The following is a 22,424-nucleotide window of genomic DNA, read 5'->3' on the forward strand; positions in this document are numbered from 1 at the left end:
TCAGTTATGCCATCTGAATATCAAAGAGAATTTGATTTTCAGATTGTGCCAATACATTGGTTGAAAATAATGCAATTCCTGTCAAAACAATGCTGTGGGAGAATAGTACAGATGCATTTGATAACTTTGATTTCCTCTTGGGTAATAATGTCATATACATCCCCTCAACAGAGTTACATTAAGGAGATTTTAAGAGTTCCTGGATGGGGGGATGTGATGTTGAAACCAATTATAATTCTTAAGACTATATATTCCATGTTTATATTTAGTGACACCAAAAGGTGTTTATAATATGTTGTTAGTAAGAGACAAGTTATAATATAATATCTATAATGTGATTCCATTTTGCTACATGTACATTGGGGGAAAATACCTAAAAGATATATATTCAAAAATTTAATGGCAGTGTCCTCTTAGTGATAGTATTATTCAGTTAGAGCTCCTCTAAAATACTTAGAATTGTGCTAGAATGGTATAATGCAGTGATCCCCAACCTTTTTGGCACCAGGGACTGGTTTTGTGGAAGACAATTCTTCCACAGACTGGGATCGGTGGATGGTTTCAGGATAATTCAAGTGCATTGCATTTATTGTGCACTTTATTTCTATTATTATTGCACTGTAATATATAATGAAATATTAATAATTATACAACTCACTATAATGCATTATAGAATCAATGAGAGTCCTGAGCTTGTTTTCCTGCAACTACATGGTCCCATCTGGGGGTGATGGGAGACAGCAACAGATCATCAGGCATTAGATTCTCATAAGGAGCACGAGACCTAGATCCCTCACATGCGCAGTTCGCAATAGGGTTTGGGCTCTCGTGAGACTCTAAGGCTGCTGCTGATCTGACAGGAGGAGGAGCTCAGGCGGTAATGCTCACTGCCTGACCACTCAGCTCCCCCTGTTCAGCCTGGTTCCTAACAGGCCACAGACCACTACTGGTCTATGATCCAGGGTTTGGGGACCCCTGCTATAATGGAGGTCACAGAAAAAATGGAGACTTGCTTCCCTTTCTTTCCCAGGTTATAGAATCTTCACAAGTGCTAGTAGAAGCAAGTATAGGATTCAGTAACCAAATTTCTAAAAGAATATGAAATGTAAAAAGGGTGTGTGAAATTGTGTAGAATTGTCTCAAAAGTATAAAAAACTTCTATTCTTAAAAATGTTTCCTTTAAAAAGAAGAAGAAAGGCGAGCTTGAAAGAGTGTTGCTGGTCAGCTGGTTTGATTTCTGTCCCTACCACTTATGAGCAAGTTGCTTAACATCTCTGAGTCCCAATTTTCTCTTCTGTAAAATGAGGATAATAGTAACTACCTCATAGAGACTTTAAGTAAAAGCAGACTCTGTACTAAAGGAGTTTATCACATTGCCGTACACATATTAAATCCTCAGTAAATAGTCACCATAAAAATAATTGCTATTCTTAGAGAAGAGCTTTGCTGCTGTCCCCTCCAGACTCCTGTCATGGCCAACAATGTGCCTGTTCCTCTGCTCTTTCCTTTGGCCCTCTTCCCATTTGGGGCCATATGACAAGTTCTATCCCTGCACCATTGTATTTGTGCATAGAGAGGAAGCCCTTTCTCCCCTTTTACCAACATTTCCTTTGGGAAAAATCAAAGGCAATATATTATCCATTTGACCAAATGTCATTGAGTCTAGTGCACTCAGAGGAAAGAAAGAGAACACAATATCAGACTTTTTTAAAAGTTAAATATAATAATGATGTTAATTAGGGATGGTAGAATAGTCTACATAATCTGCTCTGAACATTTCTGAACAAATAGGAGCTCCTCCGAAAAATCAGAGGATCTTAAAAAATGAACTCTATATAGAGCAAGTAAGCATGTTGCAAATTATATGTAAGCCATTTTGGACAAGCACATTTCTTAGGTTCTTTATGGTAGTTCCTGAAGAAATTTGAGATGGGTGAGAGGATTCCATTCCTACCTCTGCACAATACAGCTTTGCCAATGAAAACTACTTCAAGCCCAATTCTTTCACACATTCAGCATTCATTAGCAAGTAACCCTCAACACACTTCATACAATCTGTTCAGTGAACTCAGGGTCCCTTTAGGCAATTCTGAGATGTGACCATATTTTGGAAGCAGATTTTTATTACCCTTACAGTTGGTACCAGGCCACTAAGCTTCTTAAACCAATAGCTGAGCTCAGGGGCCATTTGGGGCTTCATATCCTGTGCCTAAGGGTACTGGCTACCAACAATACTGGATTCCTAATCCTCATTCATGCAAGGAGAAGGAAAAGGGAATAGGATTTTAAAAAATATTTTGGCCAATTCACATGTTTTGTATACTTTAACATCACAGTAAGAACCCATCTCTGATACTAAACATACTAAATAACAAGCCACCAATTTCACCAATAATAACCCATTTTCGACATTCACTGTGTTAACTAACATCACCTAACATGTTAGTTGACATATGGATAGTTTGCTATACATCTTGGGGTAGCCATCTCTGGAGCGTGGCCCGTCTGATAAAATGTTAGCCCACCATCTTTGGAGAATGGATTCTTTATAAACACAACTGATTGTTTCTGGAACTAAACATTAAACCAGTTGGCACATACAGAATACTAATACTCGACTTTTTCTACACTGAAGTATTATATAATATTAAAAACATGGTAATGAAATATAATTCATTTGAGTTAATTAAAAATGAGTAGCTCTTGAGCACCTATGTGTATGAGCACTGTTAAACACTTGGGGAGGATAAAAAGGATAGACAAGCACTTTGGTATTTAGCCATTCATTACACCAGCTTCAGTATCCTTGATTTATCAATCTAGAGATAGATATGATTGAATCATTCATCAGTTGTTTCCAGCCTCTTGTTAAATGGTCTTCCCATCCAAATTCATTTTCAAGAATCTGATTTGTCACTTGGCCAGAATTCTCACTTTCTTGAAACCAATAGATAAAGCCTGTTTATAAATTTATTGTTTAACTATTACTGCCTTACCTGTTTCCTGGGGGGAAAAATCAGCTATCTTTCATCTCAGTCCAAGAAGACTATAGGAACTTAGGCCTATCCTAAAAAATAAAAATACTATCTTTAAATTATGCCCCAGCCAAGATCAATTTTCCAGTTGAAATGAGCTTGAACAATCTCAGTAAAGTAGCAGGATTATCATCTACATTGTATCTTTCCCTTTATGTGAGAATTTAACAGTTTTGTATGGGTCTACTCCTCCTCTTGCTTTCATCCTTTGTGAACATTGTAAAACTAACACTTAATAGAATGTGGCCTCTTCATTTCACACAATGTTAACACAACAGGCTACAGTGTGAAGTAATGAGACTTTTGGGCTCTTGGTAGTAGATACAACTGTATCTACATATCTACTACTCGTTGACCACTTACAATGAGCCAGACATTTTGCTAAGCACTTTACAAGTATGTCATTTAATCCTCACATCCTATGAGGGGGGTTTTATAATCTCTATTTTGCAGATAAGATACTGAGGTATTAGAAATTTAAGCCACTTACCAGAGTTACACGGTTAGTGAATTCTAACTCAGGTCTCAGTCTCACAGCCAGCCCTCTAACTACTTCATTCTACCCTCAATCAGTCCTCTTTCCACATGGCACTGGGCCAGACACAGTCCTCTTGGCCACACTGCAACTACCTATTTACAATTTAAGTCAACCCCAAGGCTGGAATATGCACTTCACAGTCAGGTCCAGGTTTGTGATTTAGTAAATTCTGAGTGAGTAAAATGACATTCCCTAAAAACATTATTTTTAAAAGTTCTCTTTTGTTGGTTTTATTTCCACGATCACTTCAACAGTTTATCAAGTAGAAATTTCCATTTCTGTGTGTCATCGAATAAATAAACAATGAACATCTCAAAATTCCGCCAGGTAATCCTGCCTGCAGAGTAGGCATCTTTGTGGCTCCCTTCCACAGTAGCCTTTAAAGAGAGTATGGACACCCCTCATAGAGAAGTCAAAATCTAATCTCTGCTACTTACTCTTCATTCCTGCAATAGTGGAGGCAACTCCAAGGAGAAAGAAAGGGTAGATTTGGAGGAAAAAAAAAAAGAGAAATGGAAAAAACAGAAAGGTGGTTTTGTCTTCTTTTTAGAATTCCAAATAAGTATGTCATGGCCTCTCAGACAAATGCAATAATATGTCTTGCAACTCAGGGCTAACCCTAGGCAAAAACATAAGCTAGGGAAGCTCTATCCTTGGCCTCTCAAGTCCTTTGTTCTATTTCTGGTTTTATTCTCCCCAGGTTTCTCCCTTTTAAAGCTCAAGTGGTACCTCCCTATTGAAGCTTATTCTTAAAAAGAAAAAGATATCTAATGGGCAAGATTTTTTAAAAGTACTAATGTCCAGTGTTGGAAAAAGCAGAAAGACATATATTTTCTCATAAAGTTTTGGTAAATTTTTATGTTAGCACATTCTTTGTGATCAGCAACTCGTAACACTTTATCAACTGCACATAAAATGTATATACCTGTAAGTTAAAATATTCCACTTCTAGAACTTTATCCTAAGAAGTATTAACTTATGCAAAATTTACAAGCTATAAATATGATATCACAGAATTTCACACACACACAAAAAAACAAGCTAAATAAGAATATAAAGTTGGTGAAAACAAATTATGGCACAACCTTATACTAAAATATTAAATAGCTACTATAATTATATTAGAAAAATACCTTATTTCCAAAAATACTTGATAAAACATTAAAAACTATATAGAAAAGTAAAATATTATATGCATAAAATACAAATTAAACAGTTTAAGTTCCCCTAGAATTTAAACATTATCTTTAAGTAGTAGGAATATGGGTGACTTATTTTTGTTTTTTTCCTGTTAATCTGTATTTTGTGGTTTTTAAACTGAACATGGACTACCACTGTAATAAGAAAAAAAGGGCATTAATATTTTAAGAAGAAAAATCAGATACCCTAAGTTGTGCATTTCAATGGTTCTATTACTTTGGTTTCTGTATGTGAAATAAAATATATATTTTTTCACCTAGGAAAGAAACTGTTAGCATTAGAGACTGTGTGCAAAAGGATTTTCTCTAACAGACATGCTTTCAAGGACATAAAATAGCAGCTGCTCAGAGGCTCAGTCAGGCCCCGTGGAAGGCTGAGACTTGCCACACGTGCCTCCTTGTGTCTGGGAGTCCCCGTGAAGAGATTTTTATCTGCAACTCCAAAACCCAGAGTGCTGTAATCTTTCCAATTTGCACCCAGTAATATATGGCATATGTTTTTCTTACCTGGAAATGATAGACTATTAAGATGAGAAGATGAGAAGATGAGGTGGTAAAGGAGCTTTCAAAGGAAAAAAAGCAAATCACCTTAGAGTGTGCTGAAATTCCTTAGACAGGTGCTCACCACAGTCATGCCAACCAGATTTCCCAGGTGCATTGTGCCCATCAGCACAGACGGTCTCGGCCTAGGGCAATTCCACCTCGTTTTCAAAACCCAATTCAAATATCTCCTCCTTCCTAGCCACTCCCCTGCAGCCCTCTGCCATGCCCCTCACTACTCCAAGAAGTCAGAATCAGAATTAATTTCTCCCTTCCATGACAAAGTATTGCTAACACAGTATGTATCATAATGCCTTATGAGAGGTGCCTTTACAGTTTATTTTTCCTTGTCCCACTCTCCAATCTCTTCCTACCATTGGGAGCTTTAAGCAGAGAAAGGGCAGGTAGAAGAGGGCCGTGACACTAATTATTTAGTCCCTACTATTTATCAGGCACCATCTTTAATAAATGCTTTTACTTATACTACCTTATACTATCCCAATAATCTCAAATGTGTGCAGTATTATTTTCACTTTATAGTGGAGGTATTGGACTCCCAGAGAGGTTACACAATTTTCTCAAAGTAGCACAGCTGTTGCAATGAACTGAATTTTATCTTCCCAAAAGTGCATGTGTTGAAGCCCTATACCCCCAGTGTAATGGTATTTAGAGATGGAACTTTTAGGAGGAATTTAGGTTTAGTTAAGGTCATAAGGGTGGTACTTTGTGATGGGATCAATGCTCCTATAAGAGAAAACACCAGCATTCTGGCTCTTTCTCTTTCTCTCCCCACTGTGTGAGGACACATGGAGAAGGCAGCCAGAAACAGTCCTCACCAGAACCCAATTGCACCAGCACCCTGATCTCAGACTGCCAGCCACTGGAAGTGTGAGAAAATAAATTTCCCTTGTTGATAAGCCACCCAGTCTGTGGCAATTTCTTTTTATGGCAGCCCAAACAGACTAATGCAGCCTGTTGACCAAGCACTTACAGCCTGACTTATTTCTCCCCTGTAATACTGTGATGCCTCACAATGTGAACTGTTCATCAGTTGTCTTTATAACTCCAGTTTCTAGCAGAGTAACTGGAATATAGTAGAAATCTAACAGATTGGCATTGAGTGTTGGATGACTGAATAATTAAATGATTGAAGAAAGATAGAAAAATAAACATTTAAAACTGAATTTTTACAATTCAGACATACACAAGTTTATAGATTTTTAATTTGGGGCAAACGATTTCTGATATCCATCTATATCTACATCCATATATCAAATCTGTGCAACTTTCCAAGTTGCAGAGAACTTACCTGTGTGATCTGGATGGTGTATAGAATATCACGAGCATTTGTGAAGTGATTTTGCTAAAAAAGATGAGTTTTTCCTTGAGAATCAATCAGTTGGAAACATTGGAAAGACACATTAACCTTTAGAGGTCACTGCTTTTTTTTTTTTTTTTTTTTTTTTCCTGAGACAAAGTCTTGCTCAGTCACCCAGGCTAGAGTGCAACGGCGTAATCTCAGCTCACTGCAAGCTCGGCCTCCCGGGTTCACGCCATTCTCCTGTCTCAGCCTCCCGAGTAGCTGGGACTACAGGCACCTGCCACCACGCCTGGCTAATTTTTTTTGCATTTTTTTGTAGAGACGCGGTTTCACCGTGTTAGCCAGGATGGTCTCAATCTCCTGACCTCGTGATCCGCCCGCCTCGGCCTCCCAAAGTGCTGGGATTACAGGCGTGAGCCACTGCACCCGGCCCACTGCTTTTATAAAAGAAATCATGCTTTCAGAATGTAGACATAGTAGAGATGGATCATACAAAGAGATTTAGGCTTGAATTAAGCAGTCATTTTTATAGCAATGACTATTATAATATTTACTTAAAGAATTTTATTCAAACTAGAGCTTGAGCCTTACTGAGGTGACTTTCAGAAAGTATAAGGTGGATATATACTAAATGCAAGCATTTTGTGTGAGAGTAATGACAATTATGAGTTTCTTTTTTTCATCATTTTTACAATGTTTAATTTGCATATAAAAGGAAAATGGAAATATTAAAAGTATCCTATCATTCTTTGTATTAGTGATATAGTTGCAAATCTAATGACCTATCATTTCTCGCATCAACAGGTCAGGGATATGGGAAAGTAGTGCTTCCTATCATCGGTAAGTTGGTGAGTAGGACAGAAGAGATCATTGAAACTCCTCCCAGCTTTCCCATCCAATGATTCTGTTTCTATAGTTGCAATAATCAAAGTAAGAAAAGAAGGCTCTCTCTCTCTCTGTCACCCTTCCCAGGGTCGTGAAATTCTACCCCATCTTCAAAACTCAATCCAAATAGTTCCTTTTTTCTTGATGTTCCCCCACAACTTCTCCGTTACGTCCCTCAGCTCTCTGCCCACAGAGGAGAATCAGAATTAACTTTCCTTTTCCGTGAGCATCTGCAAGCACTTTGTTCACATTGCTAACATGGAGTGAATCACAGTGTGTTAAGACAAGTGGCATTCTAGTGACATTTATTTCTCCTTGCTCCACCCTTTCCCAGTCTCCCTCCGTGCCGGGAAGTGCTAGGAAGTTACCAGGAGACCACTCTCCATCAGGTTTAATCATCCTGAGGTAGCAATTGAGTGGTTCACAGTCTGTGTTCTTAATCTGTGCTTTTCTTAAAGCATGGGGCAGAAGTTATTTTATGTCTTTAAAAATTAAAGTGGCCAGAGCTTAGCACTTTTAAAGATTATAAATGCAAATGTCAGCCCACTCTTGATTAGAAAATGCATAACCTTTCTTATTTGAGGTGATTATTTATACTGTGATGTAGTTTGTAATCACATCACATGTTCTTTTTTTTTTTAAAAAAGTGATTCTCATTCTGCCACATTTTCTATAATTCCAGTTATATAAGCATTAAGAGAACCAGATTTCAAAATATTCCTGGTGCCATTTGTTCATTTAATTAGCTATAATATTTGCAATGCCACCCTTGAAGAACAACCCAGGAGAGGAATTTTAGAGGGGTACAGGAGCTTTCCTGTCAGCTTTAGAACCTGCAAGCTGAGAGTCAGCAGCCCTCATTTTACATTTGGAGACCCATATCATCAAAAAACCATCGAATGCCCATGACAGCAGCAAGAAGAAAATCCAATCTCATACATCCATGGTTCTCTCCATTAAAATTTCTTCCTTTCCTGACTATTCATCCAGTTCTCTCTTACAAAAGAGTAATATGTATGCCTGCTTCCAAACATACAGACGAATTATAGATCTCAATCTCGTTCTCAGTTCCATAAATGTATTAATGTGTGTGTGTGTTCATGTGCTTAAATTCTACTCTATCAGTCAATATTTTTTAAAGATATAAATGTCGAAAAAAAGATGTAAAAAGTAGAGTTGATAGGAATCTCATAACAGAGCCATTAAGGGATATAGCTAAAAGATTAAAGGTAAATATATATTATGAGACATAGTAATAAGGTGGTCAAGCATTCCTGAAATTAAGTTGAAATGTAATATACGGAGATGAAAGGAAATTAAATATGAAACCCTGAGATACTTATTAAGCCGTCAGTGGGAATCTAGATGATGATGTCACAACCAGGAGAGGAAAGACGACTTGTGTAAAGTTGGACGAGATCCAGTTTGCGCTGTAGATTTATGCAGTTAATTTTGTCCCCTGACTGCATTCAGATGAGCATTTCTTCTCGACATACACCAAGAAAATTGCTGCATTATAGCTGTGTTAATGGTAATCAGCATGCTAATGAGCACCAGAAGGTCGTTACAGCAAAGAGAGGTTCAAAGATGTATAACCTAGAGGAAACAAGAACGTAATTCTTCAGGGAATGCAAGTGTCTTGTTTGTAGGTCATAGATTATTTGTTTTGGTCACTGCATTGCACAGGGAGTTTAATTTAAGCAGAAAAAAAATGAAGCTGTTTGAATTGTGAGAGCAGCCTAGCTTAATTAAGAAAAGTAACACTGGATAGCTTTTAATTTGTGGTAAAAAAAAAATAGAATGCTTCAGTAAACCTAGGATGTTACTAAAATAGTGCTGTCCAATGTGGAATTATATCTGTGGTTATGCAGAATGTGAGGCTTTTATTTGTATTGCTTTTTAGTCAGAAAGTGCTTTGTGGCTCTCTGGCAAGGACAGGAGCAAAATATCAGGGGTGAAAAAGGTAACGGTCAGAAATTAAGTCATAGTATGTAAAACAATTTCAGAATCCAAGCCTTCTTAGAGAATCAGGAGATATTTCATTGTTTATTTCACATGCAGGTTTTGGCTCCAAAAGGTTAAGTATTTATTGATACTGACCAAGGAGAGTATTCAATCAGAAACCCCACTGCTATTGCCTATTAAAAAGCTCAGGGGCACAAATGCTGTGTAGATTTTAGGTTAAGCTAGGTAGTTCTTGTATTCCCCCTAGGAACTTCCTCACCACCACAGATTTAGGGGACAACATTAGCTCATCAATTCCTATATGTTATCAATAGAAATAAAATTATAATATCACTTGCTTAAATTATTATAGAGCTTCTGTGTTTTTGTATAAATAGTAATTTGAATACACTATTTTGCTAATATGCTCTTTGGATAGGTTTTATAACCAAAGAATGGTGCCCTAGAAATGAACAATGGTAATAATTTGCATTTCCCTTGTTGGCTAGCACATGGAATTTCTCATATATTTCAAATGAATGTTTCTTTAATCTCAAAAAGTACAAGTAAAATGGCTCCTGACACATAGGTAGATGATAGTTGGATATAGCTATATACACATACATACATATACACATGCACACACACACACAGTTGACCAGTTATAATATAATAATGACATCTTACAATTGCCAACCTAATACCTCTCAAAATTAGAAGTCCATATTTTTTTAATGTCTGTGAGTTACCATCCTTCATGATATAAGGAATTTCCTTTGTTCTGACTTCTCAAGGTTAAACACCAAAGAGCTCAGTCCTAAAACTTCCTCACTGCAAAGAAAAAATAAACTTTGGATTAAACCAGTGTTTTAATTGTAAGGGTCCATGCTATTACCTTTTTTTCAGAACATTTGGGACAGATATTCACTCATCAAATCTACAATCTCACCTCTACTGAATAATTTGGCTGGAGAGGAACTGGTTTAAGGCCAATTTAAAAAAAAGAAAAAGCAAAAAGAAAAGAAAAGAGGAAAGACAGCTGGTGAGGGATGGAGGAAGGAGGGAAGGGAAATAGCAGGAAGAAAGGAAAGATAGAAAGAAAAGCTGGGCACAGTGGCTCATGCCTGTAATCCCAGCACATTGGGAGGCCGAGGTGGGTGGGTCACTTGAGGTCAGGAGTTCGAGACCAGCTTGGCCAACATGGTGAAACCCCCCCGCCTACTAAAAATACAAAAATGAGAGGGGCATGATGGTGCATGCCTATAATCTTAGCTACTCAGGAGGCTGAGGCATGAGAATCACTTGAACCCAGGAGGCAAAGGTTGCAGTGGGCCGAGATTGCGCCACTGCACTCCAGCCTGGGTGACAGAGCAAGACTCTGTCAAAAAAAAAAAAAAAGAAAGAAAGAAAAAGAAAGAAGGAAGGAAGAAAAAAGGGAGGGAGGCAGGGAGGCAGGGACTATGGCAGTGCAGGAATATAAGAATAATAAATAGGATACTTTAATAATTTATTAGTATAATAGTATGTCGTTGAGGAAATATAATTTAAAAATGAAAATCTTCCTCCACCCAGAAAACCTCTCCACAAAGGTAGTAGAGAAAACAGTTTCATTGTTGACTAAGTATTAAACCAGAATGTGCATCAGCACATTATAGGCAATCCACTAAGATATTGCAACAATAGTAAGGAATTACACCCTTTTATAAAGCTAAGCAGATACAATGCATTACATACATGTTCTGAAGATAAGCAATAACTAGTTCTGAAGTAAAAGGGCCATATTTTGTCACACTGTTCATTCTAACTTTATCTGGTAATTAGGGTTACCACCTGTGTTGGCTAAGTGGCTTTATCCAGAGCAAAGCAAACTTCTAATATCTTAAAAACAGAAGGTTTGCAACTTGGAACAAGGTGCACACCTAAGTTACGGTTCTTCCTTCTCACAGAAACTGGGAGATAGAAACACTGTCTCCCTTTACAATTACATTTCAAAGAGATGTCTCCCAGGTTCTAGAGAAAGCATTCCTAGGTCATAAAGCTGACAAAAGGACTATTTAGTTTTCAAAATGATTTGTATACATTTCAAAGAGATAAGAAAGTACAGGCAACTAGGGGAATCTCTTTCCTCATTTCAACAGGGGAAATTAAGCTTTTTATTTTTAATTTGCATTTGTTCTTACAATGGGCACCACTGATTTTAACCCAAAATAGCACGTTGGGTTCACTGTGGTTTTAGCTACTTGTCTTGATAGGAGGGTGAGGGCGAGCAGGAGTCTCAACTGCAGGTGCTTTGAATCAGAGAACGCAACAGCCTCCCAGGTAGGAGCTCTCTGGGTCCACTGGGGAGTCTAGCATTTATAGGAGTTCTTTAAGTGTCCAGCTCCTTGTGTGCAGGAACACTTGGGGATCCTGTTGGCATGCTGGCCTGAGAATCCCAGGGGGTGGGGCTAGGAGTCTGCCTTTCTAACCTGCTCCCAGGTGATGCTGCTAATCCTGGCTCCAGCCCCACACTCAGTAGCAAGCATCTGGCTCAGGTATCCTCACAGGTTAAAAACCCTCCATTTACCTGATCTGCACCTTAAATACATCACTTAGCCTCTTCAATTTCAGGGGAAGAAACCCCATACATGGACAAATGTTCTACTAGAAAGTTGCAGGGACATGGATGAAGCTGGAAACCATCATTCTCAGCAAACTATCACAAGGACAGAAAACCAAACACTGCATGTTCTCACTCATAGGTGGGAATTGAACAATGAGATCACCTGGACACAGGGCGGGGAACATCACACACTGGGGCCTGTCAGAGGTGGGGGGCTGGGGGAGGGATAGCATTAGGGGAAATACCTAATATAAATGACAAGTTGATGAGTGCAGCACACCAATATGGCACATGTATACCTATGTATCAAACCTGCGCGTTGTGCACATGTACCCTAGAACTTAAAGTATAATAAAAATAAATAAGAATAAATGAATAAAAGAAATCGTTTCTTGGAACAGTGGAGACCCAGAGCCTTACAGAGGTCTTCAAGCACATCCACCTTCACCCTGAAAGAGAGAGATCCATCCTGCCCTTGAATCATTTGGGCTCCCATGGTTAAGGTAGTACATTCACCTGGTGAACTGCTAAAAAGCCACTTCCTTTTACGTTTTACCCATTGGGTCTACTCATGCTGTCTGGAACTAGAGAATAAAATAAAACATAAAGAGATAATATCTCCATAATGCTTTAGAACTTATGAAGCAATTTTATGTTGATTATGTGATTTTATCAACAGAACCTTTTATATATTCATAGCCGGCAGTTTATCCCCACTCACACGAAGACTTAACTTTGTCTTATCTTCCGCAAGTGAAACTCCCCCAGCGTTTTCAGATTTCTCATCCCCTTGACTTCCCTCATTTATACTCACTACAGTTTTTAGTGCCTACTCTTTAATTGGGTGCAAATTAATGGCCATTAAAGAATTAGGCCTTATCTCAAAGATACCTCCTAGTAAAGATTTCCTTAGCATAAATTCACTTTTTTTCATTACGTTAATATGCTATGTTAATAATTACTTTCTTCTTACACATAAGAACAAACAAAATATTCCTGTGGTATGGAGGAGGAATCACACAGGCATGTTAAACATTTTCCTCCTTTTCCTAAACAGGTATGTTATAAGTATGTTGATATTTTTCATGTCATACTACACTAGAGGAACCAATACTTCAGTGAAAAAGGAACCATGTTATGAAATCCTGAACTGTCTCCAAACTCCACCCCGTGCCCATAGACAACACGGAGGGAGTGTGTCTTAGTCTGCCCAGGCTGCTACAACAAAATACCACAAACCAGGTATAGCTTATAAATAATGCAAATTTATTTTTCACAGTTTTGGAGGCTGAACAGTCCAACATCAAGGTGCCAGCAGATTTGGAACATGGCGAAGGCCAGCATCCTGGTTTACAGACGGCCATGTTTTCACTGTAACTTCACATAATAGAAGGAGTGAGGGGTCTCCCCAGTGCCTTTTTTATAAGGACACTAATCCTATTCGAGAGAGCTCTGCCCCATGAACTAATCACATCCCAAGGCCCTACCTCCTAATACCATCACTTTCCAGGTTAGGATTTCAACATATGAATTTTTGAGGAACATAAACATTCAGACCATAACAGGTCGAAATATTGAGTCACCTCATCTTGGTTGGTGCAGGCTCTCAGATAGCCCAACATTTTCCTTGCTTCTATCCCAAATAGAGCGTCCACATATAAAGAGGAAGGAGTAAGTGGCTTCACGATTCTGGTGGATAATGGAGACTGGCACTAGCTGATGTGCTATTTCTTGGTATGCCATGGCTAGCAACTGCACACCTCTGATGAGAAGTCCTGAGTTCACCTGTCGGCTGGGAGTCCTGTAGGTGATGAACTTGGGGTTATTCTTTTCTTTTAGCTCCTGGGAAAATACTGCATGTCCACCATGTCCACTAGCCAGTCCCTTTGCTCATGGAACTCAGTCCTCTGCCTTGCTGTCCTGAAGACAGGTCAGCTATGTGTCAACTTAGATTCTACTGTGCATAGAACCTGAGAAGGCCTCAAGAGTACCAGCAAGTTATTTATGCTGACTGCAATGCTATTCCCTCCTAATAAGATTCTTGGCAAATTAGCATTTTTCCAGAATTCCAAATGTGAGAGTGGGACATGAGCATTCTGCTTTCACTGCTCCCTGACACCTACTTAATGTCAGTGCCCCTCCCCCACAGCCGCATCCCCAGACCAACCCCAAGAAGGGAAAACAGGACAACAGCTCGCTCTCCTCTCTCTCTCTTTCTCTCCATAATCTTTTGGGGCCAAAGAAGACTAACTCTTCCCCACTTCTTTCTCCAGCCTGAAGACCTCTTCTACATCAAACTCATACCTGCTAAACCTGCTTAATGGCATGCCAGAAGAGCAGATGAAGGAATTTAGATAAGCCTCCGTTCTTGCTGTAAAAATCCTATTTTTTAATGCAAGAAGCTAAATATTACCTTATTTCTCTATGCATTCTGGGCAGGCACTGGCTATTGCCTCTTCAAATGCTTCCTGTCTTATATCTTGCCACAAGAACCCTGATTTTGTATCATGCAGCCATGTGCATCAGAAGAGGCTCAACTCCTCTCTAATAAGTTGGCTGATATTGTCCGTCTGCTAATGACTCCTGGGATGTGGCAGCCAACTTGAGACCATGAAGGGATCTACACGTATGGGAAACAGATGACACTGAGGATGGTGGAGCAGATAGATATTCCCCCAACACATTGATGCCACAGTCTGTGATGCCCAATGGCCCATACAGAGGGTTTATCAGGTGCCTAATGTTTGCAACAACTGTGGAGCCTATGCACATTACCGCTTCCCACATACATCCCACAGCAAACAATAAATGTATACATTTAATCTGAACCCCAAGCTCATCTCCTGCTTGATGCTTGGGACTGAAACGATGTGAAGGCCTCCTGAGAGCCCAAGAGCCAAAAGTATTAGTTGACTGAAAGTCAGCTTTCCGTTATATCATGTAAAAGAGTCCTGGCCTCTGCATCAGAAAACAATGCTGTGAGCTGTGCTGAGGTCAGGTAACCTGACTGAACCTCAGTTTCCATATGGAAAAAGAAGGTATAAAGCCCATTTCACCTACCTCAATGGGCAGATATAAGAAATAGGTGAATTAAAGCACCTGAATATTCACTTGTCAAGCACCTGATAATTTGCCAAGCAAGAGTTTTGCTAATTACATTATCCAAAATCTTCTCTGAGCTCTGCAGCATGAGTTTCCTAAGGAACCCTCCTGTAATACCCTCAAGAGACACTCCCAGTATTTGAGACCTTCCAAAGACCTGACATTAATGTAGTATGTGTGTGTGTGTGTGTGTGTGTGTGTGTGTGTGTACCTGTGAATGCCTGATATGTCTATTCGCCATATTGTATCTCACATCTTAAAAAATCAAATTACTTATTATATTTATATCAGAAATAAAAGACTTTTTTCTAATGGCTACCAGATAGTAGAGTAAAATATGCTTTAAATGACTAAGAAAGCATAATGTTCTAGTTTACTAGAAGCCTAGGAAACCTAGTATATCCAGCAGCAATTTTTCTTCTTTCTTATTCTTTCTTTGCAATGAAGCTGAGAATAATGCCCTTAGGTTTTTCTCACTATGTATGTATATGGGAAGCAGGAAAGAGCTGCAATGGTACAAATTCAGAGACACTACAATTAAAAAGACTAAGGATAATTTGATGATCTTTTAACACACAATTTCTTTACTATCAAAGTCACCTCAAATCAACAATTTTATCATAATGGAATTCAGCAAAAACATTATTTTAGGCATAAGAAAATTCTATGGAAGGAAACATATTAGATGAAATATTGCTTGTGGTGTAATTTTAATTCTGAAAGATCTTGCTAAGAGGGCTTATTTAAATAGGTTCTCCCCGAGATGAATATTTAGGGGAAAAAAATCCTACAGGATGATTTATAGCAAAATTATATGAACAGAATGAAGGACAGAAGAATTTTATTAGAAAAGGGTCTCATTTCCACAAAATATAAATTATACCTTTTAGAAAATATATTGAATTTTATTAATATTCTGTGGACAGCCTGAAGTGTTAATCTCTACCCCTACCTATAAGACTTTCATTATGATGTACAAGGTGTATTTACCCTTTAACCAAATAATTTTTGAGCAACTCGGTGGAGCCTCTAGTTTACATATCCCACAAAATATTGTTATGGCAGTTAGAAAATTTGTATTTTGTATTGTTCACCACTTTTAATGATCTGTATGTGAGTAGTGTGTATTTTACGTATGTATTCGTGCTTTTTGGTATTACCATACAAGAACACATATTAATGATGAACTTGTATTTGATATCTGAGAAAAATGTGTTTCCAACATTCACTGTTACCGTTATTATTCTTTTGACAAATTCTTATAGTAGAGACACAATCAGTTTGAGTTTTTTCAGTGCAATGATTAAAATTCTGCCTTCATTCATCTTGAAATTTATAGTCAGAGAAATTACTTAGGGTAAACTATTGAGTATTCTATTTCTGCTTGGCATTTAAAAGTGACCTCATTTAGACCTTGGTGACTAATAATTTTGATGAGGAAATTGACTTATTCTGATACAAAGAAATTGGTTATAAATCCTCTCCCAGTCATTATCAGTCCTGAAAATTGAGGCTTTATTAGGATGGTGACTTGTTGTAATGAATATAAGCAAACTGACCACTGGTGCAGTATAGGTTTCAGCAAGAATAAGCTACAATTTATATTCTGTATTATTTGAAAGTGAAAACTAAGAAAGAATGAGGACAAAACCAGGAGACTAAAGAGGAAAGACTAGGCCCATTTGGACTTTTAAATAAACATTAATGTTAAATGCTCTCTTTAATAAACACATATAGAATAGAATAATTGACATATTTCACCCATCTAGGACATTCAAAATGGAACACATGCTTCTGGTTTCATTCAAAATATCTGTAAAATATACTACTAGAAAAATGATTATTCTCTAGTAATAAAACAGTAACAACCTGGTTTTTAAAATCTGGGCCTGAGTTAAAAACATTTGCCAAACCTTTCTTACACCTTTTCAAACACCTTGAAAAAAATATCTCATTGATTTCTCACTGAGTGCCAATCAAGGTCAGCTTCCATTAACATCTCCGTCAAGAGGAGAACAATGAAGACAGAGCTCTTCAAAGTACCTGGCTATTTGAAAACATAGCCTTGGCATTTACCCAAGTCTTTAGATAAATTTGAAGTCCCAGATTTACACACATGCATAGGAGGGAAATCTCAGGCATTTATTATTGGTCCAAATGGCAAACATCTCCAGCCAATAAAATAGAAGTCCAAAGATACATTTTTAGCACAAATATTTCTGGCCAACCCTAAGAATACATGTTCAAATCCAAGAATCCACAACCTCTTAATATGGATTAAAAAATATTTAAACAAAACATTAGATGTGCTAACATCACTTAACACAAGATCTGCCCTATTAGCAAATGTTCAAGTATACAATACAGCAGTGGTCCCCAACCTGTTTGGTACCAGGGACTGCTTTCATGGAAGACAATTTTTCCACAGACGGGGTGGTGCGGGGTATGGTTTCGGGGTGATTCAAGTGCATTACATTTATGTGCACTTTATTTCTGTTATTATTACATTGTAATATATAATGAAACAATTTTATAATTAATTATAATGTAGAATCAGTGGAGCCCTGAGCTTGTTTTCCTGCAACTAGCCAGTCCCATCTTGGGGCAATGGGAGACAGTGACAGATCATCAAGCATTAGATTCTCATAAGGAGCACGCAAGCTAGATCCCTCGCATGCACAATTCACAATGGGGTCGCACTCCTACGAGAATCTAATGCCGCTGCTGATCTGACAGGAGGCAGAGCTCAGGTGGTAATGCTCGTTCACCCACCGCTCACCTCCTGCTGTGCAGCCCAGTTCCTAACAGGCCATGGACTGGTACCAGTCCATGGCCTGGGGGTTGGGGACCCCTGCAATACAATATTGTTGACTCTAGGCACTATGCTGTATGTTAAGTGTTCTTACCACACACACAAATATTAATAATAAAGAGGGTAGAAGGAAACTTTTAGAGATAATGTATATGTTTATGGCATAGATTGTGGTGATGGTTTCACAGGCATATACTTATCTACAAACTTATCAAGTTGTATACATTAAATATATACAGTTTTCTGTATTATGCATACTTCAACAAGGCTGATTTTTAAAATAGAATAAGTAAACCTGAAGACCTATAGGGACCTATTTTATATGTCCCTAAAATAATAATTGGGACAGTGAAGAAAGAAAAAAAGATTTTAGGATTATTTCTATCAAATTGTATGGAAACACCAGCATCACTCTCTAACCATGGGCTTTCAGAGCTGTGTGAATTCTGAAAAGATATCCCTGTTTACAATGCACATTTTCAAAATTGAGGTTACAAACTCAGAGTTGTGACATGTTTAAGGTCACACAGCCAACTTACGGCAAAACTGGGACTTGAATCGGGTCTACTTATATCTACATATATTTTCAACTTCTCTGTTCTTCAGGAGCACAGGGCTCAGGCAAAGTTCAACAATGATGATCCAAGACCTCAAATATAAACTTTGCTTTTAAGGTAAACAAAACAAAGCAAAGTTATTTTCAATCAAAATTTTATTCTTCCTTTACATCCTTCTTGGTGCCCCACTCTGGTTTTCGTAACTTATCCTCACCAGTAAAAAACCTGAAGTGTGGAGATATTAAAACTGGTGACTATAGATAAATCGTCAATAAATTTCAAATCATATGTGTGTAGTGTGGCCTCTTATCTTTTATGTAATTTCTTTTAGTTTTATTCATTTACGTATTTGTTTAACCTGCACCATATTCCAAAAATCACTTAAAAGGGCATAGAAGTAACCTATCATGGCACGATTTTATTGAGTCTCAACATTTGTCAATCAAAAATTAATACGATAATAAGGTAACTGAACTGTTTTCCTTCTTGGTTCCATCTGATGACTTCTGGTGACCCATCACTTCTCTGAATACCCAAGATCTGCCCAAGGCAACATGGAAAAGTAAGGTCACAGTTACCCACATAATGTAATTCTCCAATAAATCAAACACAAACTTCTTGCTTCATTCACGCTGCTTGTATTTTCACAGAACTGACGCAAATAAGAGAATAAAGATTATTCATTGTAAGGTTTATTTCTAGATGCTGTATTTTAGGTCTTCATTTAAATAACACGGGTTTCCTAAAAGACTCTCTAAGCAATTGCAAGCCCTTAAAATAACCAGTTCTGTGGAAACTTCTTTGCTTATTCGATTACATGCTTTGGTCATTCAAGCTTTTGGCAGTGAAAATTTGGGATACGAAAGGGAAAAAAATAAGACATGAAATATTGTCTTTTGGCAGGATTTGGTGACTTTAAAATAAAAAGTCAGCATCCCCTCTACTCTATAGCTTAAAGCTCCACATTCAGTGGCATCTTTTCAAATGATCTGAATTGTATTCCTCACTTCCCTTGATTTATCCCTCAGTTGGCCCCTGCAGAAGAGCATCATTTTTTTTCTCCTGCCCTCTGTCTTCTATATTTCATTTCAGGTGTCTATCGAGGCAACAAAAGATAAAGCTCTCTGCTTTCCCTTGTACTAAAGTTCTATATGGAATCAGTTCACCTGTCTGTCACTCCTCATTAAATTCTTACCCTCTTCATTCACATCCTGATCTTTGAAAATGAACATTTGCTTAATAAATGTTCCCAAGACTAACAGTGCAGAGTGAAAATCCCACACAGCAGTAAATTATTAACTCAGTCACAGAGGGAGTGCCATATATGACTTTTCAGAATGAGTTATTATGTGGATCATCATGTAATTATGAATTTTTCAAGCCATGATAGAGGAAAATTGAATATTTAATATTTTATGGACATATTCTACACTGAGGACATCTTTCAAAATTTTATGATAATTTTTAGAGTGAGCAAAGAGCAGAACAAAAGTTACAAAATAATTGCAAACTTGAATATTTAATCACTAGAGACATTGTTGATTATTTCTCAAATTATATATTGTAACCAAGGCTGTGAACTTTTAATCATAGTGAATTCAAGTGGGGAAAAAAGGGGCACTAAAATCAATCTATAGATAGGTTTTGGTTGTTTAATAAATAAGAACACAGAACTTAATGATGTCAAATTGAAACCTTGGAGCATAACTATTCATGTGAGAGAAAATCTTGAGTGATTTGTTCTGAATAAGCTATTATTGAACCAAAAAAACATTTTTAATGACCCATTTTTAAATATTCAAAATCAACACCAAGGAATAAACACTAAGATATCATAAAATTCTTGATTGAAAAGAAAATGGAAAAATAAAGTTGACATTTTTCAAAAAAATATTTAAAACTGTAAAAGCTTTTATAACTTTGATAAAAATATTAAAGGAAAAATAAAAGACAATTTTATGTCAAATATTAAACATAATTTTTAAGTGAATTTTCATATGTAATTCATACAGACTCATACATTCATATGTATAGCATAATATTTAGCACTTCAATTATCACTAATCTTTCAACTTGGAAAGTAAGAATATTTAGTGATCCCAAATTATTTCCTAATATGTCTTCCTTGTTGCTGAAGAGAATCATTTGTTTGGTGCTAATACTAATAAACCTTAAGGACACTTAAACCTGGAGGTTCTCAGCCCAGGTTGCAAACTGGCATTGCCTAGTCCTACCCCCAGAGATTCTGAATTGACTGCTGAAATAAGGCTGGGCATTGATATATTTTAATTTTCAGCCACAGTTTAGAATCACTGCAGCCTATAGAGCTGCCATTCAGCTTCCGAAGGTCAGAACTTCCAATTTCTAAAATCCCCAGAGAATCAACCTTTTGGGAGCACTGAGTATATGAGCACTAAAAATACAAAAATAGCTAGAAAATAGTCCTGGTCCTCGAATTCCTCATGATGTAAAGAAACACATGCATAAATAACTGCAATTCAGTGTAATTGCTGCTATTAGAAGTGTGTGCACCAGGTGATATAGCAGTGGAGGGGAAAACCAACATTCAAGGTGTCAAGATGAATTGTTTTAAACATGGAATTTCAGAAAAAATTATACTGTTTCATTCATTCATTTGTACACTCATTTAATTATTCATTCAACAACTATTCAGCGACTACTATTTTCCAAGTATTACCTTATTTTCCTTCTCATAAACTATGAAAGGTGATTGGAAATAAGAAGAGTGTATCAGTTAGTTATTGCTGTATAAAAAACTACCAATTCAAGTGACTTAAAACTATGACTATTTATTTGCTCATGGGTTCCACAGATTGGCAATTTAGGCTGGGTTTAGAAGTGTCATGAGAAAAGCAGGTTTGAGTCACAGAATAACCTGTTAAGATATTTAAAGAAAGTGAGATTTGATAATGATGCCACTGCACTTGCCTGCAAAATTGAATCTGTTTAGTAGAGTGAACCGTGAACTGTTTATTTTAAAAAAAAAGAAAAGAAGAAAGAAAGAAAAGGAGAAAAAAGGCAGATCTATACATTGTAGAAATCTTTAGTGGAGAAGGCACTAGAACAGACTATCAGAGTTGGGATACCAATTTTCTGCTCATTCTATCCATTGATATTTCCTAACTGTAAATAGAGAAGGGATGAGCTATTCATCATACCATAAGAGTCTCCCACTAGAGACCCCTTCCTCACTCACCAGGACAACAATCCAGAAGCAGGGTAAAGAAATCTCATGAACTGATATTAATCTCCAACATATATTACAGAGAGCGCTGATGCAGGAACAGGAGCCCCACAAGGTATGAATTCCTACGGTTTCCCCACTCTCCTCTGGAGTCCTGGTACTTCCACAAGTAGACTGGAGATTTGGAGGAGGGGAGGCTCAGGACTTTGCACTTCAGTAGGTGGATTGGTGAAAACAGCGCGCTGAACATTTGACACCAGTGTATTTATTTATTTATTTTAATTTTTTTGAGACGGTCTCACTCTGTCACCCAGGCTGGAGTGCAATGGCGCGATCTCCGCTCACTGCAAACTCCGCCTCCCGGATTCAAGCGATTCTCCCTGCCTCAGCCTCCTAACTGGGATTACAGGCGCCTACCACTATGCCCAGCTAATTTTTGTATTTTTTTTTAGTAGAGACAGGGTTTCGCCATGTTGGCCAGGCTGGTCTCAAACTCCTGACCTCAGGTGATCCGCCCACCTCAGCCTCTCAAAGTGCTGGGATTACAGGCGTGAGCTACCGTACCCGCCTGAGGCCAGTTTACTTTTAATCAGAATCTAAAGCTATGAAAAGCAATATACCTTAAAATAATCTTAGTGAAGAAAACTTCCAAACATTCTAAAAGAATAAGGTTTGCAAAACTGG

General features: G+C 37.7%; 1 long non-coding RNA gene across 1 annotated transcript in view; it reads right to left on the reverse strand.

The window, feature by feature from the left end:
* Window positions 1–6,920: 6,920 nt before the first annotated feature.
* LOC134759900 (uncharacterized) overlaps window positions 6,921–22,424 on the reverse strand; it is an 85,355-nt gene continuing 69,851 nt past the window's right edge. Inside the window, exons 2-3 of the long non-coding RNA XR_010136804.1 lie at window positions 10,167–10,293; window positions 6,921–9,114 (exon numbers count right to left, since the gene is read on the reverse strand). This is a non-coding gene — a long non-coding RNA (uncharacterized LOC134759900). The remainder of the gene's footprint in view (window positions 9,115–10,166; window positions 10,294–22,424) is intronic.

This window comes from Pongo abelii, chromosome 14, assembly GCF_028885655.2.
Source record: "Pongo abelii isolate AG06213 chromosome 14, NHGRI_mPonAbe1-v2.0_pri, whole genome shotgun sequence".
NCBI classification, from domain to species: Eukaryota; Metazoa; Chordata; class Mammalia; order Primates; family Hominidae; genus Pongo; species Pongo abelii.